Source organism: Alosa sapidissima, chromosome 3 (genome assembly GCF_018492685.1).
Source record: "Alosa sapidissima isolate fAloSap1 chromosome 3, fAloSap1.pri, whole genome shotgun sequence".
NCBI lineage: Eukaryota > Metazoa > Chordata > Actinopteri > Clupeiformes > Clupeidae > Alosa > Alosa sapidissima.
In genome coordinates, this window is record NC_055959.1 from 37797410 (window position 1) to 37812409 (window position 15000).

The following is a 15000-nucleotide window of genomic DNA, read 5'->3' on the forward strand; positions in this document are numbered from 1 at the left end:
AAGAGGAAATCCCTCTGGCAATCTGCAGGCTTCTATAAAGGGCTTTCAAAATTCTCGTTGACCAATCAATTTTCAACACCAATGGTGTTTGGCCAATCACATGCACGGTTATAAATATACAAACATACACACACAGTCTTTGTGAAATTCCAAGTCTACTACTACTACTACTACTACTACTACTACTAGGTGAGGCAGCAGTGTTTAGTGTTAGACTGCTGGGTGTGTGTGTGTGTGATGTGTATGAAGACTGCAGCGTTTAGCCCAAACTTAAATCTGCAGCACGGATAAAATCTGCACCAATCAGAGCCAAACTAACTCTGCAGAGGAGACAAGATAGCACAAAAGCCCCGGAAAGCACACACACACACACACACACACACAACACACACACACACACACACACACACACACACACACACACACACACACACACCACACACACACACACACACACACACACACACACACACACACAAGAAAGCCTGTTCTTCTCTTCTTTTCATGTTCTCTTTTCTTTTCCTTTCCCAAGTGTGAATATGGTCAGTGTCTATCTCTCTCTGTGTGTGTGTGTGTGTACATGTGTGTGTGTGTGTGTGTTTGAGAGTACTGTAGATTCAGCGCAGTCTTCTGAAAATAAAAACCTCTCCCCTCTTGCTCCACGCTAGATGAGAAAGAAAGGAATAAGGACAGAAACATAAATAAAAAGAAAGACAGAAAGAAAGACATGATGATGAGGGAGGGACACACACACACACACACACACACACACACACGATTCAGCATAGCAGTGGAGACGGGGTGGGATCAGGCCTGTAAAGGGGGCGTGAGGAAAGGTCACCATGCTGACCCCTGAGGGTCAAAGGTCACTGACTACATTTATCACACCTGTGCCAGCTCACACAAACAGGCCCGTCCGACTCTGTGTCGGCTCTGGGAGGAATGCAGTTGCATTTCTGTGTCATGCCCTGACACACTAATGAAGAGAAACTGCCGATCAGACCAAAGGCCAGAGCCATTTACAACCCACACTGACCAGCTCTGATCAGCTGCCCAATGGACCTGTCAATGCATCAGCATACGAGAACACACACACACACACACACATACACATAGACACATGCACAAAATCCACACGAACAAACACTCAGAGATGCATACACACACAGACACACATGGACACAAACATACGCACACACAGATAGACACACACACAGGCTCACAGAGATCCAAACACACACACAGACACACATGCACACACACAGTCACACACACACACACACGCAGGCTCACAGAGATCCAAACACACACAGACACACATGCACACACACCCACACACACAAACACACCCATCTCACTCAAGCTAACAAGATGCCACCCATGGTGGCAGCCCAAAGAAAAGCTTCTTCCCAAACACACCCAAAGAGTTCCTCACACACACAGACCAGACACACACACACACACACACACACACATACACACACGTCAAGAACCGAACCTTCTGCTTTGGGAAAAAAGATTCCTCAACCCAAGCATCCAATCCTTTCATAAAGAGAGTCTTTAACTTTCGATTCAGTTTTGTTCATTTTATTGGCCTTTGGAATTTTCTACTTTAGATTCTAGATTCTATCTCCTAGCCTGTAGGATAAGGACCAGATACGTTTGATCAGTATTTTCACTACACCTTGTGTGTGTGTGTGTGTGTGTTGACTGAAGTCAGTGTTGGACTCATACTATACCCAAAATGATTACAAGAATAAATAAATAAACAAATAAGCAAATAAATCAATGAGTGCGCGAGGCCACGGTCCACTTGCTAGGAACACATCAGTATGTGTGACTGCAGCATTGCGTCAGTGTGCAGGTCTCTGCTAATGACTGCGGTCTGGATCCAATCAGCCGCCTGCAGGAGGTGCCAATCACAGTCGTAAAACCCTGTTTTATTCTACTCCAGTTCCTACACACACACACACACACACACACGTGCCAATACACACACACACACACACGTGCCAACAGATACACACACATACAGACACACACATACACACACATAGACACACACATACGCACACTTGCGTGCATGCGCGTGCACACACACACACACACAGACACACAGCGTGCATGCGCGTGCACACACACACACACACAGACACACAGACAGACACACACACATACAGACACACACACAGACAGACACACACACACAGACACACACACACGTGTTGCGCCAGAGCTGGGGAGCTGGCGTGGCCCTGGTAGGGGCGAGTGGTGAGGTGCGGGGGGGGGAGAGGGGAACATCTAATTGGGTGAAAGTTGGACGCTGAGACAGAGTGTCTTCACAGCGCTTGGTCACACTTCCCCAGCAATTTAGGACGCCTCGCAAAAAGTCACAGTTCAATATCCCCCACCCACCCCACACACACACACACACACACACACACACACACACACACACACAGTCCCCGCGGTTGGGGTGGGGGGGGGACAAAGGACAGGATTGTGCCCGAGTGTGTTTACGAGGATTCGGCCAATCGACACAGGAACATCTCAACAGCGTGGACGGAGTGTCCAGCATCAGCGAGATGGGGAGATGGGCAGTGGGTAGTATTCTACACACACACACACACACACACACACACACACACAAACACACACACACAGACACAGACACAGACACAGAGGTGGCACAGAGTGTCCAGTGCCAGTGTGATGGGCAGTGGGCATATTATTCTAAATATTCGGGCACTGTGGCTTTGAAGCGGGTGGACGGTGCGGGCGGCTCTAATTGGCAGTGGGAGGCGATCACAGGGGCGCTGAAGGACAGGCCTTGTGCTTATGTGTCGTAACAGAGGGCCGTGGGCCAGTGTGTAGAGCATGCCAACACACACACACGATCAGAGTGGTCATTATCCAGTTACAGAGAATGCATGAGTACAATCCAACACAACACACATAACACACACACACACACACACACACACACTTCAAAACCATACATACGCAAACAGAGCAACACAGGAGAAACACACACACACAGTAATACACACAAAAATTTAGATGGCAAAATAACACAATGTGCGCACGCACACACACATACACACACACACTAGCCTATTTACAAACTGACATCACAATACGTTGAGTTCAAGAACTTCAAGGAAAAAAAATATATTTTTTTATATATTTTCTATATTGCTGTGGTCTTTCAAACATGATTGCTAGCTTCACACATGATTGTGTGTGTAAACACACACACACACATGCCGTAATGTATGGAAACATTGATTTTCTGGTGCAGTTGCCCTGGGCTCCTAGTTAAAGCGATGGTTCGGAGTAATTTCACCCTAGGGTCCTTTGCACCATGACCCCGAGCCAAACACCCTCCCAGAATCTGGTCGAACCCTGGTCGAGTAGCGCTGTCAGAAACTAATGAGTTTCTGCAGGCGTAATGGTACCAACTTTTATCTCGTAAATGACCCCACTAATAATGCCCTGAATGGTACCAAACTGCTACAGTATGTTCTTTACTCATAAAACGAGGCATTGAAAAGTTTGTAAACACACCAGGAGTTTATTTAAATAACACTTGCCTGATGGATGCTACTATCTGCTACTATACTGCTGCGTCGACGTTACTTCCGTGATTTGGGAAAAGCCCGTAAAAGTCCTGGCAGGAAGCGATTACATCAACGTTTTTTGGTATATCCAGTTTTTAATATTTTTTTTCCGAAGTGTTAACTTAGTGTTAACTAATAATTGTTGCAAACTGGTACTACGAACAAAATATTAGTGCATTCCTGGATCTACATCCTTATGCATGCTTCCTGCCAGGACTTTTACGGGCTTTTCCCAAATCACGGAAGTAACGTCGACGCAGCAGTATAGTAGCAGATAGTAGCATCCATCAGGCAAGTCTTATTTAAATAAACTCCTGGTGTGTTTACAAACTTTTCAATGCCTCGTTTTTATGAGTAAAGAACATAGTTGTACTACTGTAGCAGTTTGGTACCATTCAGGGCATTATTAGTGGGGTCATTTACGAGATAAAAGTTGGTACCATTACGCCTGCAGAAACTCATTAGTTTCTGACAGCGCTACTCGACCAGGGTTCGACCAAGGGAAAACACGTTCTGGGAGGGTGTTTGGCTCGGGGTCGTGGTGCAAAGGACCCTAGGGTGAAATTACTCTGAACCATCGCTTTAAAGCCCCATGTTTCTCTGTGGCAGGGGGTGAAACGTGGGGTTTTAAAAGATGAGTTATCATTAGAGAGAACCACACACACCACACACACACACACACTTTGAGTACAAAGAGCACTAGCAGCCAAAGAGGGGCAAAGCACTGATCCAGTCTCATGAAAACCACTCACACATGCTCTGCATCGCGCACGCACACACACACACACACACGCACGCACATACGCACGCACGCACACATGGACACACACACACACACCCCAAGTTCTATTAGTGATTTGCTGAAAGCGATTTGAAGATGGCCATACTGCTCTGGTCCTGCTTCTCTTTTCCTTTCCATGTCTAATGTATGGGACTCTCAACATCCATTTGCACACACACACACACACACACACACACACACACACACTCAGCTATAATGTGCTGGTCAATGGACTGTGTGGATCTCTATTTAGCTGCAAGTGGCCAGTGGCTCATGCTACAAATTAGAGAAGGAGGGGGGCCTGACTGTGTGTGTGTGTGTGTGTGTGTGTGTGTGTGTGTGTGTGTGTGTGTGTGTGTGTGTAGAAAGAGAGTGTGTGTGTTTGAGAAAGTGTCCATGTGTGACAAACAGTGTGAGCAAGTGTGGGGTTTTGTGTATGTGTGTGTACAGTATGTGTGAGTGTGTGTGTGTGTGGTGTGCGTGTGTGTGTGTGTGTGTGACATTTATTGCAGCAGCCAAGACTCTATAATGGTCATTGTGTTGTCACCTGACAAAGGCCTCAGCTTGTTACATTCACATGGCCACATAGGTCTCTCTAACACACCACACACACACACACACAGTATCTGGATTTATCAGCCCAACTAGACGCCAACTGGGTGAAGCTGCTGATGCCAATCGGTCACTCTGGTCACTTTGGGCTAAAAGGGGCATTCTAGGTAACGCAATGCCCCCAGCAGCACATTTCAGGGGTTCATCATGGCTTATATATAATGCAGCTCCTCCGAGCACTGACTCAAGCTCTTCTTCTATTCCACACACACACGGTCATGGCACAAACACACACACGGTCATGGCACACTCAAGGTCATTTTCTGCACTCTAAGTAAACTTAAATGACCCGAGTTACACTCATTCCCCCAAGTTTCATCTGACGTCTTATCTCTCTCTGTCTCCAACACACACATGCACGCACGCACACACGCACGCACGCACTTTGCCCTGACATTCCCCTGTCCCCAGCAGTGGCGCTGACTGAAACAGAAGCCATCGCTGGCTTGACAACCTGAGTTCAGACAGGGACACGTCTAACGAGCGCATCTTTTAACGATGACACTAACGAGAGTATCCATGACGATGACATTAACATCAGTATCACATGTCCTACACCTATCTCTCTCTCTCTCCATCTCTCTCTCTCTCTCATTCTACATCTCTCTCCATCCATCTCTCTCTCCCTTTATCTTCCTCACTCATTCTCCATCCCTCTCTCTCTCTCAATTCAATTCAAGTGAGCTTTATTGGCATGACAAATACTTTTGCATTGTCAAAGCAGAAAATTTAAACTCTCTCTCTCTCTCTCTCAGCAGAGAAAAGATAGAAAGAAGAAGAGAATTGGGAGAGAGAATGACCACCCATCTGAGGAACCAAGCCTAAGAGAGAGAGAGAGAGAGAGAGAGAGAGAGAGAGAGAGAGAGAGAGAGAGAGAGAGAGAGAGAGAGAGAGATATGGAGGGAGAGAGAGAGAAAGGGAGAGAAAGGGAGAGAGAGAGAGAGAGAGAGAGAGAAAGAGAGGGAGGGAGGGAGAGAGAAAGAGAGAGACAACAGGGCTGGGAGAGATAGAGACAAGGAAAGAAAGAGTGGGAAAGGTGAAGCAAGAGAGTGACAGCTTTCTTTTACTTTTATTTTTTTCTTTTTCTTTTATATTTTATTTTGTTCTGGATGATTGGCAATACAAGTGCCTTATTTCACAACAAAACAAACAGGACTGAATACAAATGCCTTATTTCACAACAAAACAAACAAGACTGAACTGAACAAAAGAAAGAGAAGTGTAAGAAAAGAGGACAAAGAGAGAGAGAGAGAGAGAGAGAGAGAGAGAGAGAGAGAGAGAGAGGGAGGACTGGGAGTATGAGAAAGGATGTTATGACAAATTTGGCATTACTTGGCAGTGATGCAACAGTACAGATGCAACATCAACAACAGGGGATGGACTGGTGTGTGTGTGTGTGTTTTCATCAAATCCAAGTTTAGAAACTGACAATGCTACTTTTACAGATGTCAATGAACTGAGGACAGAGCCTAAAACTGAACGAGAGAGAACGAGCGAGAGAGAGAGAGAGAGAGAGAGAGAGAGAGAGCCATAAAATGGACCGCAGAGAGAAAAGGGGAGGAAGACAAAGATGGAGGGATGACAAAGAGAAAGAGAGAGCGAGATGATGGAGGGATGACAAAGACAGAGAGAGAGAGAGATGATGTTTATTACAGATGACAACAAGGCCTCCTTTCTCTGAAAAGGTTATCAAGTCCAATTACAGCTTGGATGGACCAGCAGAGCTTTTTATAGCATAGACTTCAACACGGAGACTATTAAACTGACATACACACACACAGTCACCAACACACACAGACACACACTCAAACTGACATGCACACACACAAACATTCACAGTCACCGAAATACACACACACACACACACACACACGCGCACACAAAAACACACACACACACACACACACACACACACACACATACGCACGCACGCACGCACACTCACGGACCAGTAAAGGGGGATTCAATTTGTAACCAAGGTAGCCAGAGCAGTCTGAAAATAATAGCAGAAGAGGCAGCAAAAACACACACATCCCAACACACGCTTCCCAACACACACGCTCCCCAACACACACACATCCCAACCCACACACTTCCCATCGCTAGCATTGACATCACACTCTCAGCAAGAAGCCTCAGCAGAGAGCTGTGCTCCTCCTCTTCCTCTCTTCATCTCTCTCTTTCCCTCTCTCCATCTCTCTCTTTCCCTCCCTACACCTCTCAGTTCTTCCCTCTCTCCATCTCTCTCTTTCCCTCTCTCCATCTCTCAGTTCTCCACTCTCTCCATCCCTCCCTACACCTCTCAGTTCTTCCCTCTCTCCATCTCTCTCTTTCCCTACCTACACCTTTCAGTTCTTCCCTCTCTCCATCTCTCTCTTTCCCTCTCTCCATCTCTCTCTTTCCCTCTCTCCATCTCTCAGTTCTCCACTCTCTCCATCCCTCCCTACACCTCTCAGTTCTTCCCTCTCTCCATCTCTCTCTTTCCCTACCTACACCTTTCAGTTCTTCCCTCTCTCCATCTCTCTCTTTCCCTCTCTCCATCTCTCTCTTTCCCTCTCTCCATCTCTCAGTTCTCCACTCTCTCCATCCCTCCCTACACCTTTCAGTTCTTCCCTCTCTCCATCTCTCTCTTTCCCTCTCTCCATCTCTCTCTTTCCCTCTCTCCATCTCTCTCTTTCCCTGCCTACACCTCTCAGTTCTTCCCTCTCTCAGTATGTGGGTGTTGGGTGTTGGGTGATGTGGGTGTTGGGTGTTGGGTGGTGGGGGTGTTGGGGGTGTTGGGTGATGGGGGTGTTGGGTGTTGGGTGATGTGGGTGTTGGGTGTTGGGTGGTGGGTGTTGGGTGATGTGGGTGTTGGGTGATGTGGGTGTTGGGTGATGTGGGTGTTGGGTGATGTGGGTGTTGGGTGGTGGGTGGTGGGGGTGGTGGGTGTTGGGTGGTGGGCTGAGGTTTTATTATGGGCTGGTTTTATTGTTACCTAAGGTTTCCTTTTGGCTGTAAATAAAGGAACCTTTAAAGTCTCTCTCTCTCTCTATCTCCATTATCCCAGCCCTCTAACTCTCTTTCCTTTCTTTCTTTCTTTCTTTCTTTCTATCTTTCTTTCTTTCTTTCTTTCTTCAAACCTTCAAATTCTCACTTCTCTCTCCTCCTCTCCCCTGCCCCTCCCTTTTTTCTTATTCTAACCTTCTCTGTCTGTCTCCCTCTCTCTCTCTCTCCTCTCTCCCTCCCTCTCTCCCTCCCTCCGTCCCCATTATGCGAGCTCGTTCAGTGGTTCTCTCACGCACACAGGGCTGGGGTGCCTGACATGTAAAGATTATTTAATACCATCAAAGCCATAAAAGAGAGCAAAGGGGAGAGGAAAGTGGGGCGCAGTGAAAAAGTCAGAGACACAGAGAGAGAGAGATGGAGAGAGAGAGAGAGAGAGAGAGAGAGATGGAGAGAGACAGAGAGAGAGAGAGATGGAGAGAGAGAGAGAGAGATGGAGAGAGAGAGAGGGAGAGAGAGAGAGAGAGAGAAAGAGAGAGAGAGAGAGGGAGAGAGAGAGATGGAGAGAGACAGAGAGGGAGAGAGAGGGAGAGAGGGAAAGAGACAGGGAGAGAGAGAGAGATAGAGAGAGAGGAAGTGGAATAGAGGTGAGATAGATAGAGGGATCAGAGACAGAGAAAAGAAAAGAGAGAACTTACTGACGGGCTCATGAGAAAGACCTTGGCGTGTGAAGACCAAAAAAAGAACATAAAGAGGTATTAAGAGATGTGAAGAATGGGAGAGTTACACACACACACACTCTCTCTCTCACATACACACACACACACACACACTCTCTCTCTCTCACACACACAATGACAAAAAAAACTCAAAGAAACACACAGTCTGTACAAACACTCTCTCTCTCTCACACACACACACACACACACACACACACCACAGAGCTGAGGGTGGAGTGGTGAGAGGTTAAGGATGCATCACAGCTTCTGACAATACAACAGGGCAATTAGTGTTAAACGTTACCACAATGACAGCAGTAGCTTGTCTCTGTGTGTGTGTGTGTGTGTGTGTGTACTTTATGCATGCCTTTGAAAGCATGTCAGTGGGTGTTGTGGCCACAGGGTAACTAACGCTGAAGCAGCACAATGTGAGGAAGGTTTGTATTTTGGAGTGGTGCCAATGACATGCGGTAAGGAACACAAAACAGGAGGAAGTACTGTGTGTGTGTGTGTGTGTGTGCTATTGTAGGTGGATCATACTACTATATTTCCTTTTTGATACTTTTGTGATACACTGTTGCTGTTTTAATTGCTGTGATTACTGCTGTTTAATGACTGATGTTTTAGGACTGCTTATCATTTTACACACACACACACACAAACACACACACACAGAAAGACAGAGTGACATCACATCAGACATGCTCCCCTAAGAGCAATCACGTCACTGCAGACCCACAACATCTCGCATACACACACACGCACGCATGCACCAACACACACACACTAAACAAATACATACACACACACGCACACAGAGACTCACTCAGGCACACACACGGCAGCTTTATCGCTCACATCAAAGCTAGTGGCTCATGTTCAGAACCTTCTGGAAAAGCAGTTTACCTGTCCAAGCGGACCCTCCCAAACCTCCCGTGGTCCACCTCCTTACGTCTGCCCAAACCTTCCTGCTGCTTGGTGTGTGTGTGTGTGTGTGTGTGTGGAAGGGGGACGAAAGAGGAACCAACCCGTGTGTTAAATAAAAGAGAATGTCCGAGTGTGTAGTAATAATAAATAATGCTGTGGTTGCCAGGACATTCTGAGTCACTTCATGTTTTTCCTTTCTTTCATGCATTCTTTTTTCCTCTCTTTCTTTCTCTCACACGTTCCCCCCCCCCCCCTCTTATTTCTCTCACACGTCCCCCCCCCCCCTCTTATTTCTCTCACACGTTCCCCCCCCCCCTCTTATTTCTCTCACACGTTCTCCTCTCCCCCCCCCTCTTATTTCTCTCACACGTTCCCCCCCCCCTCTTATTTCTCTCACACGTCCCCCCCCCCCTCTTATTTCTCTCACACGTCCCCCCCCCCCCCCCCTCTTATTTCTCTCACACGTCCCCCCCCCCCCCTCTTATTTCTCTCACACGTCCCCCCCCCCCCTCTTATTTCTCTCACACGTTCCCCCCCCCCCCTCTTATTTCTCTCACACGTTCTCCTCTCCCCCCCCCCTCTTATTTCTCTCACACGTTCCCCCCCCCCCTCTTATTTCTCTCACACGTCCCCCCCCCCCCCTCTTATTTCTCTCACACGTCCCCCCCCCCCCCTCTTATTTCTCTCACACGTTCCCCCCCCCCTCTTATTTCTCTCACACGTCCCCCCCCTCTTATTTCTCTCACACGTTCTTTTTTCCTCTCTTTCTTTCTCTCATGCATTCTTTTTTCCTCTCTTTCTTTTTTCCTCTCTTTCTTTCTCTCATGCATTCTTTTTTCCTCTCTTTCTTTCTCTCATGCATTCTTTTTTCCACGCACGCGTTCTTTTTCTTCCGGTCCAGAGAGCGACGCTCCACTTACTCATCAGAAGAGGAAGCAGCGGGGGACCAACGTGAGGTGGGGGACAGGAGAGTGACACGCGTGCACACACACACACACACACACACACACACACATCAAAGAAACACACACGCGAGACACAAGTGCACGCAAACACACACACACACACACACACAAGACACAAGTGCACACACACACATCAAACACACACACAAGAGACGAGTGCACACAAACACACACACACACACACACACACACACACAAGAGACACAAGTGCACACACACACACACACACACAGTCTCTCTAATTCAGTCATAGCAGGAGTCATTTGAGAAGTGGAGTGCTGAGAAGAGATGGAGCCGCTGCCCTGCTCTCTGATGACACATTAACTGCCATGTGTGAGATGAACTTATGTGACACCTCACACACACACACATAATTGTTTTTAATAACTACACTGGGCAATACTCTCCCGTTTTGCCATCACCACTTCCTGAGAATGAAACTCACAATCCCCCTCTCATCACGCGCACGCACACGCACAGTTCTGGAAGTTCTTGTACTCTGCACTATAAGCACACAAGCCACTGAGGTCTCACGATCTCTTTCATAAGCCCGCCATTGCCACTTACTCACTCTGACACACACACAAACGCTCACTCACTCGCTCGCTCGCACACTCACACACACACACACACACACACACACACACACACACACACACACACACTCCAGTTTCCATTTGGTGACAGAGAGAAAGCCTTGCCATCTGCCTTCTCCTCAGGTGTCAGCTCTGACTAGCTCTACGCTCTCAGCTCTGACTAGCTCTACGCTCTCAGTTCCGACTACTCTCTCAGCTCTGACTAGCTCTACGCTCTCAGCTCTGACTAGCTCTACGCTCTCAGCTCTGACTAGCTCTACGCTCTCAGTTCTGACTAGCTCCACTCTCTTAGTTCTGACTAGCTCTACGCTCTCAGTTCCGACTACTCTCTCAGCTCTGACTAGCTCTACGCTCTCAGCTCTGACTAGCTCTACGCTCTCAGTTTTGACTAGCTCTACGCTCTCAGTTCTGACTAGCTCCACTCTCTCAGTTCTGACTAGCTCTACGCTCTCAGTTCCGACTACTCTCTCAGTTCTGACTAGCTCTACGCTCTCAGTTCTGACTAGCTCTTGCTCATCTACATTTGCAAATAGATTTTGTGCAGTTGTGAAATGGTCTTCAGTTAGACTTTGCCTGGCATTTAAATCAAGGCCCTTAGTGTTGCTTTTGTCTACAGGCTTATAGTCCCTTATAGCCCTAGAGTGGAGCTACCTGATTTCCCTTGAGTCTGATTTGCGTTGGATTTGCTCCTGCCTGGCCTTACGCACTACATACCTCACTTACTTCCAGCACCCTGATTTACATTCATTTACATCTGTTCACAGTTTCCGCTTTTAGCCCATTAGTAATAAAATACAGTTATTTTTTACTGAAGAGCTCGAGCTCTCCCTTCCATTGGTAACATTTCAGCTGGGTTCCCCTGTTCTTTCCTTACAATGTGTCAGTTGCGGAGTTCTTAGAATGACACAGTTCTAAAGTTCCTCCTACTGTACCTCTCCCCATTCTTGTATTATGCGATGTAGGCTACATTCTGCTTCTCTCGTCTCAACTCCATCTGAATGGAAATCTCTTAATGCAGATACTTTACCCATACGAGCGCCTGAAATGGTGCGTTCACTTACTCCAGACTGTAAGAGTTTACCCAAGTATAAGTATAAGTATATATACTTTTTTGATCCCGTGAGGGAAATTTGGTCTCTGCATTTAACCCAATCGGTGAATTAGTGAAACACAAACAGCACACAGTGAACACACAGTGAGGTGAAGCACACACTAATCCCGGCGCAGTGAGCTGCCTGCTACAACGGCGGCGCTCGGGGAGCAGTGAGGGGTTAGGTGCCTTGCTCAAGGGCACTTCAGCCGCGGCCCACTGGTCCGGGCTCGAACCGGCAACCCTCCGGTTACAAGTCCAGAGTGCTAACCAGTGGGCCACGGCTGCCCTACAAATGCCTGCGATGGTGCGTTCACTTACTACAGACTGTAAGAGAGCCTGCGATGGTGCGTTCACTTACTACAGACTGTAAGAATTTACCCATACGAGCGCCTGCGATGGTGCGTTCACTTACTACAGACTGTAAGAATTTACCCATACGAGCGCCTGCGATGGTGCGTTCACTTACTACAGACTGTAAGAGTCGTAGACGGCTCACATGCTGCCCTTTCACATGGCACTGGCTGTGTTTCTTCATAAGTAAACAGAAAGAGCGGGATATGGGATGTGGGGCTGTGTATGTCTGTATGTGCCACACGAGAGGGTGTGTGTGTGTGTGTGTGTGTGTGTGTGGGTGCTTGATTGCATTTGTGTGTGTCTGTGTGTGTGTGTCTGTCTGTGTCGGTGGGTGCTTGAATGTATTTGTGTGTGTGTGTGCGCGCGCGCGCGCGCGCGCGCGCGTGTGTGTGTGTGTGTGTGTGTGTGTGTGTGTGTGCGTGCGTGTGTGTGTGTGTGTGTGTGTGCGCTACTCGAGAGGGAGATTATGTAGCCATGAGGACAGCAATCTAGAAAGTTCTGCCACGGCAATTAATGGCCAAAAGGGTTGCGCACACACTAGTGGCTCAGTCAAGCATGTTGAAAGCAGCCCACACACACACACACACACACACACACACACACACACACACACACACAAATACATTCAAGCACCCACCGACACAGACAGACACACACACACAGACACACACAAATGCAATCAAGCACCCACACACACACAGGCACACATACCCACCTAATCACAGTTAAACTCTTAGAAATATGCATGTACTCTCTCACAAACACACAGAGAGAGAGAGAGAGAGACGAGACATACACCCACACCAAATCACAATAAGACTTGCACATCCAAAAGAACACACGTGATGCTTGCACATACACACTCAAAGACACACACACACACGGCTTCCAGCAGTGGAGAGGCTGACTGGGCCAAGTGGGAAAACCCTTATGTGCTCCAGAGCTCTGCGCTGAGTTGATCACTCTAAATGCCAAGACCTTTACTATGCAGAGCGACAGTCACTGGGACTTTGAAGGGGAATACTGTGCCTGCTGTGTTTGTGTGTGTGTGTGTGTGTGTGTGTTATCTAAAGGATCGAGGCATGTATGTCTGATACTTTAGATACACAGGTGTTAAGCCTGTAGACTCTAGTCTCTTCCTTCAGAGAAGCAGAGAGGCGTACACACACACACACATGCATGCACACACGCACGCACGATTGTCCACTGGGATTGTGCTTAGTGTAGTTATTGGATTTTATTTGGCCATATATACCTTCAGCACATAAGATAGCCAATGTGTGATTCATCAAATCAGTGCATCTACACATAAAACTTGCACCATGAAATACATTCAGCTAACTGCAGCACAATGCTCTATAAACAGAAATGATTTAGTTTTAGTCACACCAGCCAAATGAGAGTTGAAACTGGGTTAAAATTCTTATCAAATGAATGAATTCTAAGGAAAGTTCTGTTGTTGTTCATTTCTCAATTCTTGAAGAGGAGATAGTATTATCTAAATTCTAGAGATTAAAAAAAATCAAATAATAAATAAATTCAATGTTTAATAAATAAATAATAAACAATAAACATTATTATCATCATCATCATCATCATCATTATACATTCATAGACCTACTCATATATAACATTCACTCGCATTCACACATTCTACTCGCGTGCCTTTAACTTTAATAAAATTAGTTTGGAACAAATAGCCCATTAGACAAACCCTTTTAGTTTATGACAGCGCAATGATGACATATTAGACTACCACATATATTGTCAGTTTGGCTGTCTATCACCCAAAACATACTATCACTCAATGGCCTTTCAACAAACATCTCTTGTCGCTTACATTCAACAGTGACTTTATAAACGCAGGCGACCTGGCTTTGGTCGAAGTGGCAAATGGTTAAAGTCAACATTCGGGGAAAGGAATGCAAGAACGGACTGGACAGATTTGGGACGGAGGCATAGAATTTCTTACCTACACCTCGACAAAGCAGTTTTTAGCACAGAGAGCTAGGTCTTGCCATAAACAGTAAGAGAGAGGGTCTTGCTAACGATTCAGTGTGGTTAGCCCCTGTCAAACCGCGCTAACCCGTGTGTGCGAAGCTAGCTGAGCAAGCAAATGGGCAACTGAGATAGCAGAGCATCGTCAAGCAACATAATCGCTTCCTACGTAAATCAACTGCTAAACCAAGCCTACGGAAATTTCCCCGCTTTCTTCCGCATCTGGAATTGCTGTTAGGAAAAGTAGCCTGGCTAACCAGCGAGCTACTAGCTGCATATATCTTTACAGTGACAGTCGCAGAGACAAGCAAGCCCCGTCCGTGCCAAAGCTAACCACCTTGATGCAACAT

The 15000-nt window shown here is 46.9% G+C and overlaps 1 long non-coding RNA gene across 1 annotated transcript in view; it reads right to left on the bottom strand.

Annotated features, from left to right (window-relative positions):
• LOC121705342 overlaps window positions 1-15000 on the bottom strand; it is a 51471-nt gene that overhangs the window by 36066 nt on the left and 405 nt on the right. The gene's annotated exons all lie outside the window — the stretch shown is intronic.